The sequence below is a fragment of the Desmodus rotundus genome, chromosome 6 (assembly GCF_022682495.2).
Source record: "Desmodus rotundus isolate HL8 chromosome 6, HLdesRot8A.1, whole genome shotgun sequence".
Lineage (NCBI taxonomy): Eukaryota > Metazoa > Chordata > Mammalia > Chiroptera > Phyllostomidae > Desmodus > Desmodus rotundus.
This window is the reverse complement of record NC_071392.1, coordinates 78,959,525-78,978,103: the sequence shown is the minus strand read 5'-3', so window position 1 is coordinate 78,978,103 and position 18,579 is coordinate 78,959,525. Positions and strand designations below refer to the sequence as shown.

Genomic DNA, 18,579 nt, shown 5'->3' with positions numbered 1-18,579 from the left:
TTCATCAGTAGTGCCGAGTGTTAAACATTTCCCAATATGATTAAGTTTCGTTCCCTTTATCACCTCACAATGTATTCTGTCATCTGGCTAGTTATCTGAGGTTCTTCTTAATAAATACTTTGGCCTTTACAAAAATCTTTATTAATTATTCTTGGTTCTTTCTCAAAGGGAGTTCCACAATCATCAAGTTGGAATGTTATTGTTCTTACACTACTGCACCACCCTCTCCTTCATCTGGAAAACTAACTTTCTCAAATTAGTTTTCCTAGTTCTATTTTTTTTCTAGCTAAAAAATTATTCCTAGGGATGCCAGGATTATAAATGTGAATCGTATCATCAGTTAATCTATTCACACCATACATTCCACATTCTTAGAGCTCAGATCATACCTATTTTAAATCAACCTTTCAATGAGCATCTTATAAGACTAAGTTATTTAAAGATACTAATCACTTAAAAAATTAGTATGGTCTGAAAATTTCCTTATTATGAACCCTGCCCTTTCCATCCACTAAGAATCAGTCACTCCTTTCTTTTCACTGCATTCCCAAACATCTTTATCACTGTGCTTATTGTGCATTTCACATGTAACTTGTCTTGGGAATCTAATCCATCCCACTAAGCTATGAAATGCTCAGTACATAATATGGACTGAGCATGTCCATAACATGGACTGAGGGTGGGAAGGTGTAAGAGGGTTGAATGGTAATGGAAAAAAGTACAATAAAAAAAATTTTTTTAAAGTGAGTGCATTGAGCAAAGCTCCTCGTACATGAATGGTATTTGATAAAAATTAGTTGAATTGGTGACATCACAAATAAAGCAAAGTCAAAGCAGAAGTCAAGTGATTTCCTCCTACTTCATATTTAGATAATTTTTCCAAATGGATTAAAATTTTTCACGTAAAAAAACCTGAAACAGTAAAAGTAATGGAAGAAATCATGAGAGCATTCCTTCTAGACTCCAGTGGAAGTCTTCTCTAACTGTGTCATAAGCAATGCATAAAAGAAAAGCTTGTTAAACTTAACAAAATAAAAATCAAACATTTCTGATGGCAAAAATATGATAGAGTCAAAAAATAAATGGGAAAAATATTGCAAATTCATATCTCAAAGTGCTCAATTGCCTGATAAAGAATTCCTACAAATAAATAAAAAGGGGGAAAAATGAGGCTATTAAAAATTACTCAAAATAATATGAACAGATAGGTCACACAAGAAAAGGAAACATAAAAATTTCTTAAATACATGAAAACAAAAGTTGAATCTCACAAGAAAAATACAAATTCAAACAAAAAAAAACCCCACTTTTTTTTTTTAACAGAAAACAGGACTGGGTCAAGAGTGTGTTAATACAATGTGCTGAACGAAGGGGAAGGAGCAGCCTCGAGCAGAGCCCGGTGAAAGCGCAGACTGGCACAGCCGCTGCGGTGGGCCATGCAGCCGCGTCCATTAGCGTCCCAAACGGACAGAGCGGTTGCATTCACGAGCTCCACTTCCGGCAGGCACCTTCCGGGTACATTCTCACAGTCAGGAAAGGACATGCACGCTGCAGTCCTGCTTCCGCTAGTGAAGGGTCAGAAACAAGCTGCACGCCCATTCATGGGGGGGGGGGGGTGTCAATAAATGATGTTACATCACTCCAATGAGAGCTCTCTCACCAGAATGAAACATGAATAAATTAATCTCCATGATGTATCACATGAAAACAAATGTTCATAACAGTGTTTATAATGTGCTATCATTTATGTAAAATGAGAAAAAAGAATATGCATATATTTGTTATTTGTGGAAAAAACTCTGAAATAAACATGAACTAATGATATCGGCTGCCTGTGGGAAGGAGAACAGGGTAGCTGGTATGCACGGGCAGGGAGGTGTTTACTGTACACACTTTCAAATGTTCAATTCTGAAGTATGTGACTGTATTACCTATTTATACTGACTTTTTAAAAACATAAAAATAGAAGTTTGTTTAAGGTAGCATAGTATATCAAAAGGTAAAAAGGAAGAAAAACAATCAAGTGACTTTACTCTCACACCAGTGCTTTTAAAGAATGCACAAACCTGTGTAAAACCTTTCCACTTTCCGTGACATTCTGTATGATTTTGAATATATGCCCAGCTTGTATTTTAAAATATCCGAAACCTCTAATCTAATGTTATCCATAGAAACGCAGTCTTCGTACACACCAGGACTGCCTATGAAAACTATCAAATGTTTCAAAGACAGCTTGCTGAAAGCAATCATCAGCGGCAGTGCTCCTTCCTTCTTCCCACACGCGTTTACTGAGCACCTGCGTGGTGAAAGACACTGTTCTAGGCACTCAGGATACAGCACAAGAAAAGCAGCCCACCCTTACGGAGGAGCTGGTATTCTAGTGGGCAGCAGACCAAGTCCCCGACACATTTCTAACCAAGTCTGAGTCCAAGTTTGGTCCTGTGAGTGGTAGCTGCTACAATAGCCAACATATTTATGGAACATGTGATCCACGTCCCAGGCACTGGCCATGGATTTGCTCTTAGTGCCCAAAAACGACCCATGAGGTAACTACTGTTATTATTATCATTGCACAGATGGGACAACTAAGAATAAAAGAGGCTAAGCCCAGGATCCGGCATGCACGGGAGAGCCCACCCCGTTTATGACGTGTCCTGTCCACTGGGTCCATGCCTGCCCAATCACTGGGATTAGCTTCCCCCTGGGCTCCTAAACAGCTGTGGATCCCAATTCACTTCGCTATGGTTCTGAATAGGGAAAAGTCTTTCCTGGGGCAACTGGGATTCTGATTCAAACAAAAAGGGTACAACAGGGCACCCTACTACTACTACTTACCAAATCAGAGATTTCTATCGCGATTGCCCACTCGCCAGATGAGAACCCTGAGTTATGTATAGCTGGCAGGGTGAAGCTTGAGACCATGGAACTCCCTGCACGTTACCAAATTCAGGCCACTGGAACTGGACTCAGCAACCTCAGCTCACACGCCTCAAACTGCAGTCCCAGAACCACCTGTAGCTGATTCACATGAGGTTGGTACATATATCAAGTCACTGAGAATAGAAGTAATATGTTTCCTCTTTGTCCTCACATTACATGTCAAAAGCCTTACATACTACAAACACCAAAAAATTATTAAAAGAAGAGTGAAAATATTAGCCTGTCTCCTACTGTTCAGTCACCAAAATTGAGCATTTTAAATGGTCCTAACCTTCAAAGTTGATAACTAGAAGTGGGTTTAGTAAGGTAGAGTTAAGTGTGACAAAGTAACTAAAACATCTTTATTATATGTAATTTATTTTTTTATTTAAAATAAGTAGAGATGGAGGGCAAAAGAGTGGCAACTTCACTTCCTTCTGCAACTGATTAAGCAAAATAAAAGAATTCCTGTGAAGCAAATGTTCTTTCCATAGAGCACAATTTGAGGCATACCTATGCCAAGAAAAATAAAACAAATTCTTCGCACCTTCATTTTTTCTGTAGAGTAACTCATGCTCAGAAGTGTGTAACTCAGCAGATACGTTCAGATGGACCAAGTGCCTGATGTCAAAAGACAGCAGTCTCAATGTGTAATTAATTCGATTTCTGGCACTTTTGCAGAAACACATTTCTCCAATCGCCCAAGTTTAGACCCATGGTGAAAGCACACACATGTATTTGGACCACTGTGTTTCAGGCCTTATTTTGTGAAGTCTTTGTGTAGTCTAAGATTCATGCAACTTTTCCCCAACTTCAGCCACCTAGTTTTACCAAATCCCCTTCTAAGAAAACACACATGGAAAAAAAATGACGATGTATCACGTACCTCCACTCAAACTACCTGTAAGCAGGCTACAGCTGGTGCAGACTCAATTCAACTGTTAAGGTGCTTGGAGGAAAAGGCTTTCACAGATAAGCACACCAGGTTGTTAGGTCCTTACAAATAACCAGGGTAACTGAATTTCTCTGCACGAGCAAACCCCTCTGACCCAAGCACCAGCAGAAAAGAAGTGATGTCTGAGAGGCAGTGGAGAAATAAAACAAGATGCCCCCCCCCCCCCCCCCCCCCCCCGCCAGGAGCAGCCGCAGGAAAGACACCAGATACTTACGGATGTTCGTGAGAGCAAGCTCATTTGCCCAATTTCCATACACTTTTTAAAAACACACCTCTTGAGACTTAATTTAAAAGGCTCATTTCATTCTGGATACTTCAATAATTAAAAACATACTTTTCCTTCATTTCAACACTTCAGTCTCTTTCAATTTCATATGCTATTATAAATGGCCATTAAAAATGACCACAGGGTGACAACCCACCAATATTTATCAAACAAATGAAACATAATTCTCAACCTCCCGAATACTGACCACAAAAAGTCCTCCCATGGCCTGAAATAACCATTTTAAGTAAATTTTTTAGGAAGTGGCACTGAAATGACTAAAGCAACTTCATCCTATTTTCACGACTTCATCCTACGTTCACGACTTCATGAGTCACCACACTGGGTCCCAGCAGAGCAGGGCATTGCTAATGAGTCTCTCTATTATCAAAATGAATTAGGGGAGAATTCAGTTGGGCCACCGGGGGCCAGCAACTCAAAAATGTGATGACTCAGGGACTAAAACTTAAAAAGCTCTTATTAAGAGGCCTGAGGATTACTGAGGACACATTTAGACCCTCTGATTCTAGATTTCATAAGTAACAAGGTCCCAGAATGATCCATGAACCCCAGAATGCATCAGTTGTATCATCAGACACTGTGATGACTCAATGCCCTCCATCCTTTCAATTTGCTGCCATAGTAGAAAATAAGAGTACTTCAGCTGTGCTTATCTGAAACTAATTGCAATTTTCCAGCTCTTCCCCCACTGGTGAACAGCTCTGTTTAAAATAAAGCTAACATGTTTCCGAGGTAAGAAAGAGCTCTATTTGTCAGGAGTGTGTCATGGCTGTGGAAGCAATGGGACCTAGCACACACGACCAGTCTGGAAGCGCCGGAGGAGGGGGGCTAGGGAACCACATGACCCAGAAGCACAGGGCTGCCATGTCGGAAGCAGAGGAACCTAGGAAAGCAGACCCCGGTCATCAGATAAGTCCCATGATACTCTCCCCCAGAGGTCAGCCTAGCCCAGTGAAGCTTCTCCTGATGCCTTCTTACCAAGAGAGCAGAAAGCAACCCTGGGTGTGGGCAACATGCAGCAGGAGGGTGGAGCTCACTGTGAGAGCAAAAGCACCTGTCACAGAAGTTCCTCTGTTTCTTCACGGTAAAAACAAGTGAACAAACACGAATCAAGTCACCATGGCAACTGATAGAAACAGCGTATAAATGCTTTCTAGGGCTCTATGTCCTGCACTGGACACGTGGCAGGCAAGTAGGAATAATGCCTTCTAGAAATCGGTAAGGGGGGAAAAATGCAGCATTAAGTAAGGGGAATGTATAGGAAAACACTGGTTCAAGAAGATATAAAGGAACTTAATTGTCTGTGGTACAACACTGGGTTTTCACAATTTAAAATATTTTCAAGGGTGAGTTTCATCTTAATTTCAAAGACAGATGGTTACTCAAGGCCCATCCAACCCACTTCCCGTGACAGAGACCAAAATGCCAAATGCTTGCTTTTGCCGACCCTCCCTAAATAGAGGAGCAGTCATGTGACCAGACATAAGCAAGGAAACCTGAAAAAGCTTTCTTGTTTCTGACAAAGGACCGACACCTGCTGTCCCTTACCCTGCTGCCTCAAACATGAATATAATGACAGTCATTGCAGGAGCCACCCTGTGACCACTGGAGAAAGGCCGAGAGATTGTACAGAATCAGCTCTAATCCACTGACCCTTTAACCCCACCGCCCATCTTCAGACGTGTTTGTACATACACAATCCCAACACACTGCTGCTGCAATCACTCACCAGAAGTGAATGCATCACTAAGCGGTAACAAGAGCCACTGTGTTGTATCCCCAGAATTTAACTCCTGTGGGCGATGCAGCCCCAGCATTGCCTCAATGCAAACAGCTATCTGTGAGTGGCAGGATTATAGGAAATCTTTATTTTCTTCTTTTACTCCCTGTGTTGCCTAAATTACTATTCCATGAAACTTTACCTGGTTAACCAGAAGTTGCAAAGAAATATTCATTTAACACTAATATAGCAATGTAAGATAGTTTAATATAATATAAAGATTAAAAGAGAGAGAGAGAGAGGCATACCATGATTCTGGCAAGTCTCAAAATAAGAAGCCAATTCTCTATTTATACATCTATAAATCCAATATATTTCCATCAACAAACAATGGGGTGTATAATGGAACTTGACATTCTGATTCTAAATTTCATCTAGAAGAATAAATACCAGCCAATGATTTTTTTTAAAGGAAAAAAAAAACCCCATGAGAAGGTAGTTCTCCTGCAGTTTTCTAAGGACAACAGCAAAGAGCACCGGACTTGAACAGGCATGGGTACACAGAGCGCTGAAAACCAGACCCGTGCTGCACCTTGACCCACCTGGTCTGGCCGAGGCTGGCTGTGCTCTCACACGATTTCATTCCCAGAACACAATGAAGCACAGCTGACCCAACCTGAGATTCTTTGACTAGAGACCAAAAGAGTCAGTTTCTTTCTAGACAGATGAAAAGATCAGAAACCATTTATAAAAAGACAGTCTAGAGTGAGAAAGAAGAATGAAGTCAACACATAGAAACAAGAGGAGGAGAGAAAGAAAAAGAGAAAGAGAATAAAAACTGAATGGCATTTGAATCCCTGGTCGTGGGTGTTTCCCGGGGGTCAGCCAGGTTTCCTGTTCCATGGTTATGACGCCAGCCACCTCTCCTTAGTAATTACCCCTTCTTACTTAAGCTCACTAAGCTGGCTCCTTTTCTCCTGAAATCAAAAAATCCTAATTATATAGATGGGAATTAGTATATACAGTATTTCAAATCGCTGGAGAAAGGACAGAAGTGGAAGCTAAAAGGTGGTGGGACACTGATTTCACATCTAAAAACAGTTAAGTTGAAGTTCTATTTCATGTTCACACTAAAAATGAATTGCATGTGGAATAAAGACCTAAATGTCATAAGGAAAAATTAAACTATAGAATTAGGAGTGTAGAAAAAAAGTGTTTTTTAAAAGACTGAGGTAAGGAAGGTTTATTTAAACAAAATTATAAACCAAGAAGCTGTAAAATAAAAACCAGACGTAACACAAAATTTTAGGCATTTGCATAATGATAGATAATTAAACAAGGAGCAACAAACTGGAAGAGAGTTTTGCCATACTTAACGAGAAAGGATATTCAGAATATCAGATATACATACAAATCAATAAGGAGTACGGAAAAATGGTCCGGGAATAACAACAGGCAATTTGGAAAGAAGAAAATAGAAACAAACACACATCAAGTGCAAACCAAGGTTTGGGGTAACTAGTTAAATTTTCAAAACCAGAGATCTGATAAGCATTTTATATAATTACTGTGTATTACCATATATTTCTTCTCGAATGCCCTTATTCTTAAAACAGTAATGAGGGCTAATGTCTTATGGCTCCCCATAGCTGGGCACAGAATCTTCCTTCCGCCACTCACACTTCTCTTGAAGGCAGTCATCCCTAGCATTCCCCTTCTTCAAATTAGGTAGTTTGAAGAAGTATAAACAGTGCTAACTCTCAGATATCTTAGATGATCAACAGTCCATTAAGTATAATTCATAGCTCCTCTCTCTTTAGTGAGCATAACCACAGCCTATGGGGACTAACAGAAAGATATAAACTATATATTAATTACTTTAAAACTGTGGAAAAGAAGGAATAGGAAAGAGAAAATGAATGTGTTCTAAGATCTCTTTGCAATTTCCAAAATTATTGTTCTAACTTAAAAGGGGGCCAGGGTTTTTTAGCTTAGACACAATTTCCCATTAAATTAATCAATGTTTACTCACTCCCCCAAAATGCCTCAGGTACTTCATAAACTTAAAAGAAAGTATGAGTCATACATTTAATTGAAAAAATTGATTATTTATGAAGTTATACCTAGAAAATGTATATAAAATATCTAGTAACTCTTTTAATTTCAATTTATATCTGAACTCTAAGAAGCCACAATTCTAATGCTGTTATTAGATTTCCCCTTTACCCATTCCTGGGAGTTATGTTCATAACAGATTCCAGGGCAAAAAAATGTTTTCACTAAAAAAAGAAAGACGAGAACCAAAATGTCAGCTAACATTTCCTTTCTGGAAGCATTTCACTGTAGGTATTTTAACAGGCATATTTCTGCTTTGATCAAGGGGTGAAAAGCAGATGAATTAGCAAACACATGACATGGGTCAGGAACAGCGCAAGAGGGGAAGCAAGTCTCTGCTCCCCGTGCTGGTGCCCTTGTAAGCATAAGGGCCTGCTGGGTTTGGGCAGTTAGTACCAGGAGAGTATTCTTTACTGTCCAGAACTCCACACACATCATGCATGTTTCATGTACCACACACCTGTATCTTAACATCCTGACGGTTTTTAAGAGTATGAATCTAATAACTCAATTTATTCAAAATAAGATTCTAATTATTCTAAAGCTCATGAAAAATGGAAAGCTTTGACTTTACAATTAAACCACTAACACTGGGCTCATGAAATCCCTAGGCCACTTACAGAATGCACACAGCAGGTCCCATCACTAACTGACAGAGCGTCAATATGCAGCCTAGGGTTTCTGCATCCATTGTACTTGGGGAGGAGAAGTGGAGTCCAGGCGGTAATTTAAAAGAGTGTGATGCCTAGAAGTCAGGTTGAATAAAAGCTGTCTTATTTATTTGGAAGGGATGGATGTCTGTCTGCAACCATGCAGAAACATTTATCATCAAGCCCTCAGGGCAATGAGGTTCTGGTCAGCATCAAATTACCTTAAGAGAAAAGCCTTGGGTCTGCTGACCGCAGAGACGGTTTCGGACTAGACATAACACCAAGCCTCAGTTATGGTTCAGCTCCAGACGGACTCCACCGACCACATCCTTGCAAAACCAGATGAAACCAGGCCATGGCTGACCTCAGGACTAGATGGAATGACCTACTACCCTCCACCCTAGCACTGACCAGTCAGTAGAGACCACAACGTTAGCTCACAAAGTTCCCTATAATAAAACCATCCCCTAGAAGCAAGCTATCAAAGAGCCGGGTCTTTGAGCTCACCTGTGACTCCAGGTTTGGCACCAATTCCTCAACTAATAAACCCTTACTTTCTGAGCTGCCACTGCTGTTCTCATTTGATTGGGCATTGATGTGCACAGGCAAAGGAACCCCTTTAGTCCAGTAACATGTCTCCTTGGTCAAACACCCCAGTTAATCCAGGTTTGTGTTAGCTGCTCTTTTCTGAAGAGCTAAGTGGCCACCACTGAGGTAAAAGGCACTTAGAGACTCCAAAGGAGGCCCACCTTCTACCTACCTAGCAATACACTCTCTCTGACTTAGTCCACTCACAATTCACTCACTGTGGAAACAGAAGGAAGCAGAAAGAGCTAAACTTAACCCAGTCCTTGAGTATCGAGGTTTCCTTGTTGACTTGGCCCCTTCTCTCCTTGCTCCTACATTCTGCGGATTCCAATACTAAGTCCTTTGCCCTTGAATCCACCCACTCTTCGGTCATCATTTCCATGAAAATTCCACAAAAAAATAAAAAATACTCCGTTATTACCTTGTCTCTCTTGTGTTTAGCCCTCAATTCTTCCCACAGTGGTCAATTCCTATCATAACACTCCCTTTGTGGGTCTCCAGTGCCACGCACTGAAACGTGTCCTTACTGTGGTTACGCCTTACTTTGTTTGCTTAAAAATCCGACGTAGTATATTCTGTTAAATGTAAAGCTGAAACTTGACTTTTTCTTTCTGAAGAGCGGGGCAGAAGTGAATTTGGCAATGACACGGGGATCTGAAGATGAAGGCGAACGACGTAGAACTGGACACTAAAATAAGGCGAATCTTAGCAAAAAGGGATGAAAAAGTAGGGCAAGAAGCCTCCTTTCAAAATAAAAAGAATTCACCCTAGGTATGCATGGAAATTCCATTTAGGATAAGAATCAGCGACAGGAAACAGCCAGAAGGGACTATTTGTACTGAAATACAAGCCATTAACTTGAGCCAAGCTAACAGCAAATGACTGCAGCGGCAAGTGCTGGCTGCGGATAATTAGTTTAGACCCTGTTTTAACATGAATATTTTATCACGCAGCACAAACCTCGTTAAGGGTAAGAATTAGAGAGCCAGGGCATCCGAAGGCTCTGGAGAGGCGATCTGCCAGGCCCCAATAAAGAGCCTTCTAGGAGAAAGCAGGGTTAGTGATTCAGCAAGACTGGATTTCATTAAAGTCACAGCAACCCATTAAGAACATATCTGATGCGAGTGAAAGAGTACAGGCACTAAGCTGCACGGCAACAACTTAACTGTAAGCAACAGCTGACAGGAAAGGGAAGATAAAAAAACACCTGAAGTGACGGCCATGTTCTCAGTAATGCACACACGCCCCCTCCGTCGGAAACAACCTAACAGGTCTGGCCAATTCTGTCCTAAAAGCATCTTCACCTTACGGGCTGACATATAAAAGGTGAAAAGCCCCAAATTCTAAAAATAAAAAGTGCATCTTGCACACTACCTAGGAATGTGTCAAATTGATATTTTTTAAATTTCAAAAACAGCTGCATATTGAGCGTGTGCCGTAATAACTAACAATCATAGGTAAGAGTCTTATGTGCATTATCTCATTTGACCGTCAGGGGTAGGCACACTCCTGTCCTCCTTTTGTAAGTGACAGAAGAGCAAAGAGATGCTAAAACAAACATGTCTAAAGTCACGCAGCAGAAGTGGCGAAGCCACAGTTCAGACCTGGGTGGCCTGACTCTGGAGCCTGTGCTCTCCGTCTCTGCGTGCGTTTCAGTGCCTCTGGGGCGTCGGAATACAGACAGACTTCGGAGAGAGACAAAGTTAATGGCTTTGGATTTTATTTAAAAAAGGAAAAACGGGCACATAGGTATTACTCAAAAAATTACTACTTTAAAGAAAAATACGTAGCTAAATAAAGAATAACGTTCTAGGTTATCATTGAAGATGAGACAGGAAATGTCCCACGTGAGAAGTCGTTAATGCAGAGCTAAATATTACCATCTTCTTTGCCACTCCAGCAAGGACCAGCAACGACAGGAGGCATTTTAATTATTGCTGGTTTACAGTCTATTTAGATACCTGACTCTCTACTCACGTAACGGCCAGATCTAGCACAGTCCCTCAGGCTGATGGGGACTCAATAAATATTTGTTCATTGTTATTCAGATAAATAACTTGCTGAGGCCGTTCTATGTTAAGGAATTAATCCACACCCCAGGGGCACTGCAGGCTAGATTCAATATTTTCCAATAACTTCTAATCCACTGCTTTTCAAATATTTTCCATCCACAGCAGTTTTGGGGGTTTCTATATATTTCCTACTTCCATACCTGAGAACGAGAAAATGAGGAATCTTGTCATTGTTAACCCACCACTTAATTCTACAAACATTTATGGCATGTAAATCAGTTGCACGGATCGGGACTATAGAAAAATTACTAAGACATGACTCCTGCCCATAAGGCTCTCACAGTCCCATTGGGAAGAAAATATACAAATAAAAAGTTATAAGGCAATGTGATGACTGTTACTGTATAAAGGAGCTAATAGAGTAAGAAAGAGAAGACGTTAAATCCTGTGTGGGAGGTCCGGCGGGGCTCTCTGGATGAAAAGCCACGTGCGGGGTGCTGGCCTGCAGCACCTCGGGCAGGCTCAGGGAACGCGCAGGTTCAAGTGCAGTGACGAAGAGAAAATGACAGTGGCCACAAAACCTAAGACCTGAAATGAGCCCTGTGATTGGAATTCTGACGCATGGTACTTTGGAGGGAAAAAAGTCAGTTTCGTTGTGTTCTGAATCACAGAAAAGGCAACTGGCATAAATCCTGCCTCAGCACCAGCTGAAGGCTGGAGGCCCAGGCAGGGAGTTCGCTACCAGAGATCAACTTACTTGGACGCTGACGGAAGTTACAACAATTCTATTTTTGGTGTAGGGAACTAGGAACTTAGAAATTAAACTTATTTTCAAGATCATTATTCAACTCCTTAACAATAAAGACTTCCAAAGAATAGTATTAAATTATTGGAAGCCAAAGCTTAAAATTTGATCTCCCTGTGGGAGTACAGCCCTTTAAGGGTTTTAGGGCGTCAGAAACAGGCTTCAGCTCAGATACCATCACCTCACATGGTACAGTCTATGACTTAAGAAAAGCTGATAAACAGAAATCTAAATTTACGTGACATGTAAACTGTGAAGTTTTTCAATACACAAACTGATTTCAGGTTTTTATTATGTGTATTTTATAAGATCGGAATATTTATAGATCTACGTAAAATCCACACATGAGGTAAAGGAAAACTGAACACCACAAAGTGGACACGGGTGGGGGCAGGAGGCACCTGCGACACGTGGGAGGGGAGAGGTGAGCACCCACCACAACTCTCCATGTCCCAACGAGAGAATCCAGCCCGCTGGCCTCCCCTGCTCTGGGAACACTGCCCCCCACCCCAGGCCATCTTGTGTGTTCCCGGCTCCCTTCACCTATTCCGTTTCTATAGAAGACGATTGAGTCTAGTAAAGGAGTGGAAATAAGTAAAGGAGGAAAATCATACTTGAGATGGACCTTGAAAGACCGATCTTACTGATGGCGTAGAGACAACATAAGGTTAAAAGGGAGAGAAGATTCCCGCAGAGGTAACAGCGCCGCCGAGGCCCGTGGGCGGCAGGCGAGGAGGAGCAGCGAGCAGCACAGGGAGGCAATGGGCGGAAGCAGCGCGAGGAGAAAACAACAGCTGGGGAAGTGGACAGGTGGCATGGGGAGGACGTCTTGAGAAGGAAGCTACCACATCTCAAACGTTATTTCAGGAATATGCAACACATTCTATTCACAGCCGGAGATAGGGAATCTACCTAGAAGACAGACAGAACCCAAGCAAAAGGCCTGAATTAACCGGGGCAGTGGGAATGGATAAATGTGTATCTGTACACACATGACAGACACTGTGATATAATACCTTTACATGTACGTCACACTTTGTACACTTCACACACAGTATCTTGTTTGATTCCCATAATAATCCTGCACAATAAGCAGGATACACAATGCTGTCCCTACCTTATCAATAAGGCGTCAGTGCCTGAGACACTGGAGCCCGCCCAGGGCCCCCGCTCACTAGAAAACAGCAAGGGCAGTGGTGTTGAGCTCAAGCGTGTTCCCCTGAAGGCCCTTCGACTGCACGAAAGGCAAGTGGGTCCAACCCGAGGAAGGGGCAGCTCTGCTCCTTTCACTAGTTATCTCATCAAACACATTGGCGCAAAGGTTCACTGCGCATTTCTGAAGGGGCGGAAACACAACACGTTCATGGTAAAACGCGCCTCGGCTGCCAGGCGCTCAGAGTGCGGAGGTGGACACATCCGCCGCGGGCTGGGCCGCCTGCGCTGAGACTCGTGTAGGGTCAGTTCTCTCACCAGCCGGGTCCCACCCCCATTCCCGTCACCACGGAGTCTCACAGAGGCCTGCAGTAACAGTGCAAGGTGCCATCCATTGGGGGGGGGGGGGGGGCAGCTACAGCTGAAAGGAGGGAACGCCTAAGGCCTAACAAGCCCGGCTCACAGAACAACTTCCAGAGCCAATAACGGTGCCGCCATCTCCCGAACACGTCTGCTGGGCTGGACACCGGGAGCACCTTTGCCTTTTCACGTGACGTGGGCAACACAAAGACATCTTCGGTGATTTCTGCCCTGTCCATTAGAACGGCCGCTTTGAAGAGCAGCTAAAACACTAGAGAGGCAATGCGGCACAGTGCAAGCTGACGTATAAACCAGCAGCTCTGTCTGGAGCTTAGAGAAGCATTTTTATGAGGTCTGAAAACCATGGTTCGATGGAGCCATGTTTGCTTTTCCATTTCTGAAATCAAATGTTCTTAATGATATAAAACAACTGCAGTATCATGCAGTCAGAATGCCACCAGTTTTATTACTCTCTATATTCAATCACAATACCAAATGCCATTCACAATACCATTATTCCTGAACCATGCAAACATATTTAAATTCATTAATATCATTACTTTTAAAGATGTCCAAAATGATCTAACGCTATCTTCTCGTGAAGACTCAATAAAATAAAATTAATTTCCCTCTCCACTCCACAAGTCAGAAATGGATACACTGCTCCCCGCTGTTAATGAGGTGATAGAGGAACACTGCTGCTTATTGTACTAATGCACTCATTTAATGAATTATTTTTTTCTTGGTAATTACTATAATAACAGTAACTCATCCCAAACTTCAGCATTTTAACACTGACATACTACTTCCATTTCCATATTTCGTTTGCTTACCTCTTGGACAAATCTAAGTGAAGGAAATTCAGCTAGATTACAGGTGGTAAAGACCCCAAAGCAACGCCATATGGAGACCCATATGCGCTGGCACTCTATCAGCGTGTGACGGAATCCTGGAATGGAACTTCGCAGCCACTGACAGGCCCTCCATATCCGCGCTCTGTGCCAGCGCTCCAGAACTATCCAACTTAAGCCCCGTGCCACCGTAGCCTATGCCTAACTATGGACTGCTGTAAATCACTGCACAGCAGCTTCCTCTCTCCTTCCAAAAAAGTGAACAAAGCGATTTCCATACAGCTAAAATTACAACATTACCTCCCTATACTCTAGCCCAGATGAAACTGTCTTCTAAAGAAAAAGGCCTGGGACAAAAAAAGGTCAAAGCAGCGAGTGGCTGCAACAGCACAGCTTACGGCAGCCGTGCAGCGGGCAAGCGCGCAGAGCGCAGGCGTTTCTCACGCAGCACTGGTCTTCGCTCACCAGTGACAGGAACGGACCGATGCACTAGGACCCAAGCTTTGCACCCCACTATTCGTTATGCAAATACCAGGGACCACCTCCCTGATAGGGTAATGTATCAGTTCTGGTTCAACCTGAGAAATACAACCACAGAACTGATAATAAGACACATCTTGCTAGGCGAGTCCAAACTCCTTAGGGCAGGCTCTGCCTCTCGGGCAGGAGCTGAGCTGCTGTCCAGGCAGAATTTCTTCCTGAGGGAAGCTGAGCTGTTTTGGAGGCCACTGCTGATCGAAGCAGGTCCACCCAGACTGTCTAGGATAATCTCTCCCACTTAAAGTCAGCGGATACAGACTACAATCATGACAAGAAGATACCTTCCCAGGACACCTAGATTAGTGCTTCAGGGAGTACTAGGGGCGGCAGCCTCGCCACGCTGACGGGGCAGTAACTTGGAAAGCGGCACCGGGCCCTCGCCTGTGGGTGAGGGAACGCTGGACAGCCCTCGCACAACCGCGTCTCAAGTGAACTTGAGTGCTTGTGCATTCTTCTCTTTTTACTCATGAAAATGGGTGACAGAGCACAAAAGGCCCTTCACTGTCAGTAATGCCGGTGGTAATAAAATAAAAAACAGTAAGGCCATTACTCTTAAAGAAAAGCGACATGTCACTAAATGCTAGACTTGCTCAGAGATACAGGCTTTTCAGTCTCAAACTTGGAGCTATAATTTTAAAAATTTATTTATTTATTTATTAACAAGACTTAATGTACATTTATCCTTAAGGTGCTCTACATGTTCAGAGAAACTTCTCTAGTAATGAACTATAGAGATGATCCCTGAAAGTATAATCTTAATTAAAAAATATTTAAATTCATACACGAAAAATAATTATAAAGGATGACCATAAATGTATAATTAAACAAACCTAAACAGGACCTGGCATTTAATATAACCGAACGCAGTGCATTCTGCCATGAGGGGGTCTGTGGCGAGAATCAAAGACTCTCGTTTAGGGCGCGTCTCCTGCGTGTCTGGCATTCTGCTGGGCGCTGGGGTCACAGCGGCACACGGCGGGGACATGGCACCTTCCTCAGAAAGCTTATTTCGTATGTAAATGATTTACTACACAACATCTCCTCCTTAACAGGGTAGGACTGCTTCCTATCTACTGAAATGATAAGAGTCTCATAAGAAAAACCATGGCTTTAATTCAAGTATAAAATGTCTACAACATTATAAAAGTTTTGATTCATTAGAAAAGGTCAATTGAGAAACAAAATTCATTGGTTTCTAATCATTTATGGCTAATGGAAAGTAAAATGCATATAAATTTCAAAATTTAAACTGTTAAGGAATAGAAATGACAAAGAGAAATGTGATTTTCTCTCTGTATGATAGTTTCAGAGTCATGTTATGGGCAGAAAAAGTTACTAGACTATTATGTAATGAAAATTAAGGATGAAAACTGCGTTCCAGTCAACAAAGTATCTGCCCAGATGTCTTACGCTGTCCTTGGTTAAATATAGTGAGAAAGACAGACTCAGGGGGGTTCAAGTACGACACCAAAGGAGACTGATAAATGAGTAGATGTCAACTTGGAGAACGCTCTCTAGTGTTAAACAAGGGTTCTGCGCCTTTGTTCTTGTTTTTGGTCGAACCTCTCTTTTCCCAATACAAGGGAAGAAAAATACAGCCCAAAATGCATGTCATATTTATTCATGTCATCACACTGGAAAGACAATGAAAACAGAATTAGGATCCCCAAAGACTATGCTAGTCGAGCTATGTGTCCAAACTAAGATGAGCAACATGTAAAAGAATGAAGACCAAGTTCTACAACAGAGCACACAAATCAGCCACGTATGAATAGAATAGTACCTGAAAAGGCAAACTTACAGGGAAAGAAAGGTCGCCAGGAACGGAGGGTTGGGAAAGAGACTGGCTACAAGGGGCGCCAGGGAACTTTAGGGAATAGGGAAATGCTCCATGTCTCAAAGGTGGTTACATAACTGGATACGTGTGTCAAAACGCATCAGACTGCCCACTTAAAAAAAGTTTTACTGCGTGTAAATTGTATCTCAATAAACTTGATCTTTAAAATAATAAAATGGACAAATGTAGCTTTAAAACAGCACCAAAGAAGAGCCCATAGAAGTCAGTATGATTCAACACCGTAACTAGCTATAAAATACAGTTAGAGTAATATTACATTACATTAACAGATGCACAGTATCTAGAAGAAAAAAAGTAAAGCATCCAACTCTCCTGTGGAAAGGTCAGATCATAGCTGGAAAAGAGAAGAATACTTTTTTTCTTAAGAGCAATCTGAACCAACTGAAATAGTCAAGAACATCAGTCAGAATGTCAAGGTCATTGGAAACGTGGAAATACATGCTGGGAACCGAGGGTTTTCCTCTGGAAAAGAAGAGGCTCAGGGGAAACACGCTGGCCATCCCCATGCAGCACAAGGGCCGCCATACGAGACTGAGGCTAACCCGAGCCAAACTAGGACCCGCGGGTTTAAGTTACAGACACAGGCTGGAATGCGACTTGAACTGGTGCACAGAGAATTCAGTAATTGGGAGAGCAGTCACGCTAGACGGCTTTTAAGACCCTGTAGTACTGAAAACAGTTCCAGTGAGTGATGAAAAGAATTTAAGCTGGGGAGCCTGTGGCAGATATGGAAAGGAAGAAAACTATTCGAATGCAAAGTCTAACTGATTTTGTGACGAGAATGTGAAGAAGTAAGAGAGTGGGAAGTGTTCAATCAAGTCATGACTCGCAACGGGAAAAGGGAAAGGACCTAACGTGTGTTAAATGGCTATATCACTTTGGCAACCACTGAAGTAGGTATTAATTCAAGTCCATTTTCAGAAAAAAGAAAGTTGAGGCTCAGAGAAATTCGACAACTTGTTCAACACCTAAAAACTGAGGAATCGTCCTTGGATCCGACTCAACGCCCCAAACCATGTCCACTGCACACCAATGGGATTCCCAGCAGGAGGACTGAGTTCTCTGGAAAATTAACTTTTGAGAGAGACCTCATTTCTTAGTGATTCTAACAGATGAGGCGTTACTTTTATTTTTTTTCTCCATAAAGCAAGGGTCTTGACCCTAAAGTATAGTAAGAGGGGGGAATCTCTAATTTATGAATATTTGGCAGAAAAATAACTACCACACAGGCAAAAAAAATTGCTTAAGCCACCTTTTTAATCCCTTACACATTTTCAAATACCAAGTATATACACAGATTCCTGGACTTTTAAAACCCCAAAATGGAATGGAATTAAAAAGACAAAACAATCAGAGCAAAAGGTGAGAAGTTACCCTCCTATTCGTTCGCACCTCACCTCGCTAATAGCTCATGTAGGACACAAAGCTCTGAGGCACGCTGACCGGGGAAAAGAAGGAAGGAAGCCTACAAACGGAAGACACAAGGTTTTCCTGCAGCCCGTCGCCCAGCACATCAATGCCCTGTTGCTTTACACACAGAACAGAAAAGGTTACTACTGCTTTAATGCCCTCGACTTGTGTAAAGCTCCAACTTGACAAAATACCATCTAACAAACTTATTAGCGTGGTCCTGGAGATCAAGGACAGAGGAAAAAAATGACAGTATTGAGGTTTTAATATTTCAGTTAAACTGCAGAAAAAAAGGCATTAGACTCTATGTGGTAACCTACTTTAATTTGTTAGAGGAGTTGATAAAAATGGGTTCTAA

General features: G+C 42.0%; 1 protein-coding gene and 1 pseudogene across 4 annotated transcripts in view; both read right to left on the bottom strand.

Moving 5' to 3' along the window:
- The window catches only part of EXOC4 (exocyst complex component 4), a 672,527-nt gene that overhangs the window by 407,003 nt on the left and 246,945 nt on the right, over positions 1–18,579 (bottom strand). The gene's annotated exons all lie outside the window — the stretch shown is intronic.
- On the bottom strand, positions 15,635–15,710 carry LOC112299948 (small nucleolar RNA U3; annotated as a pseudogene).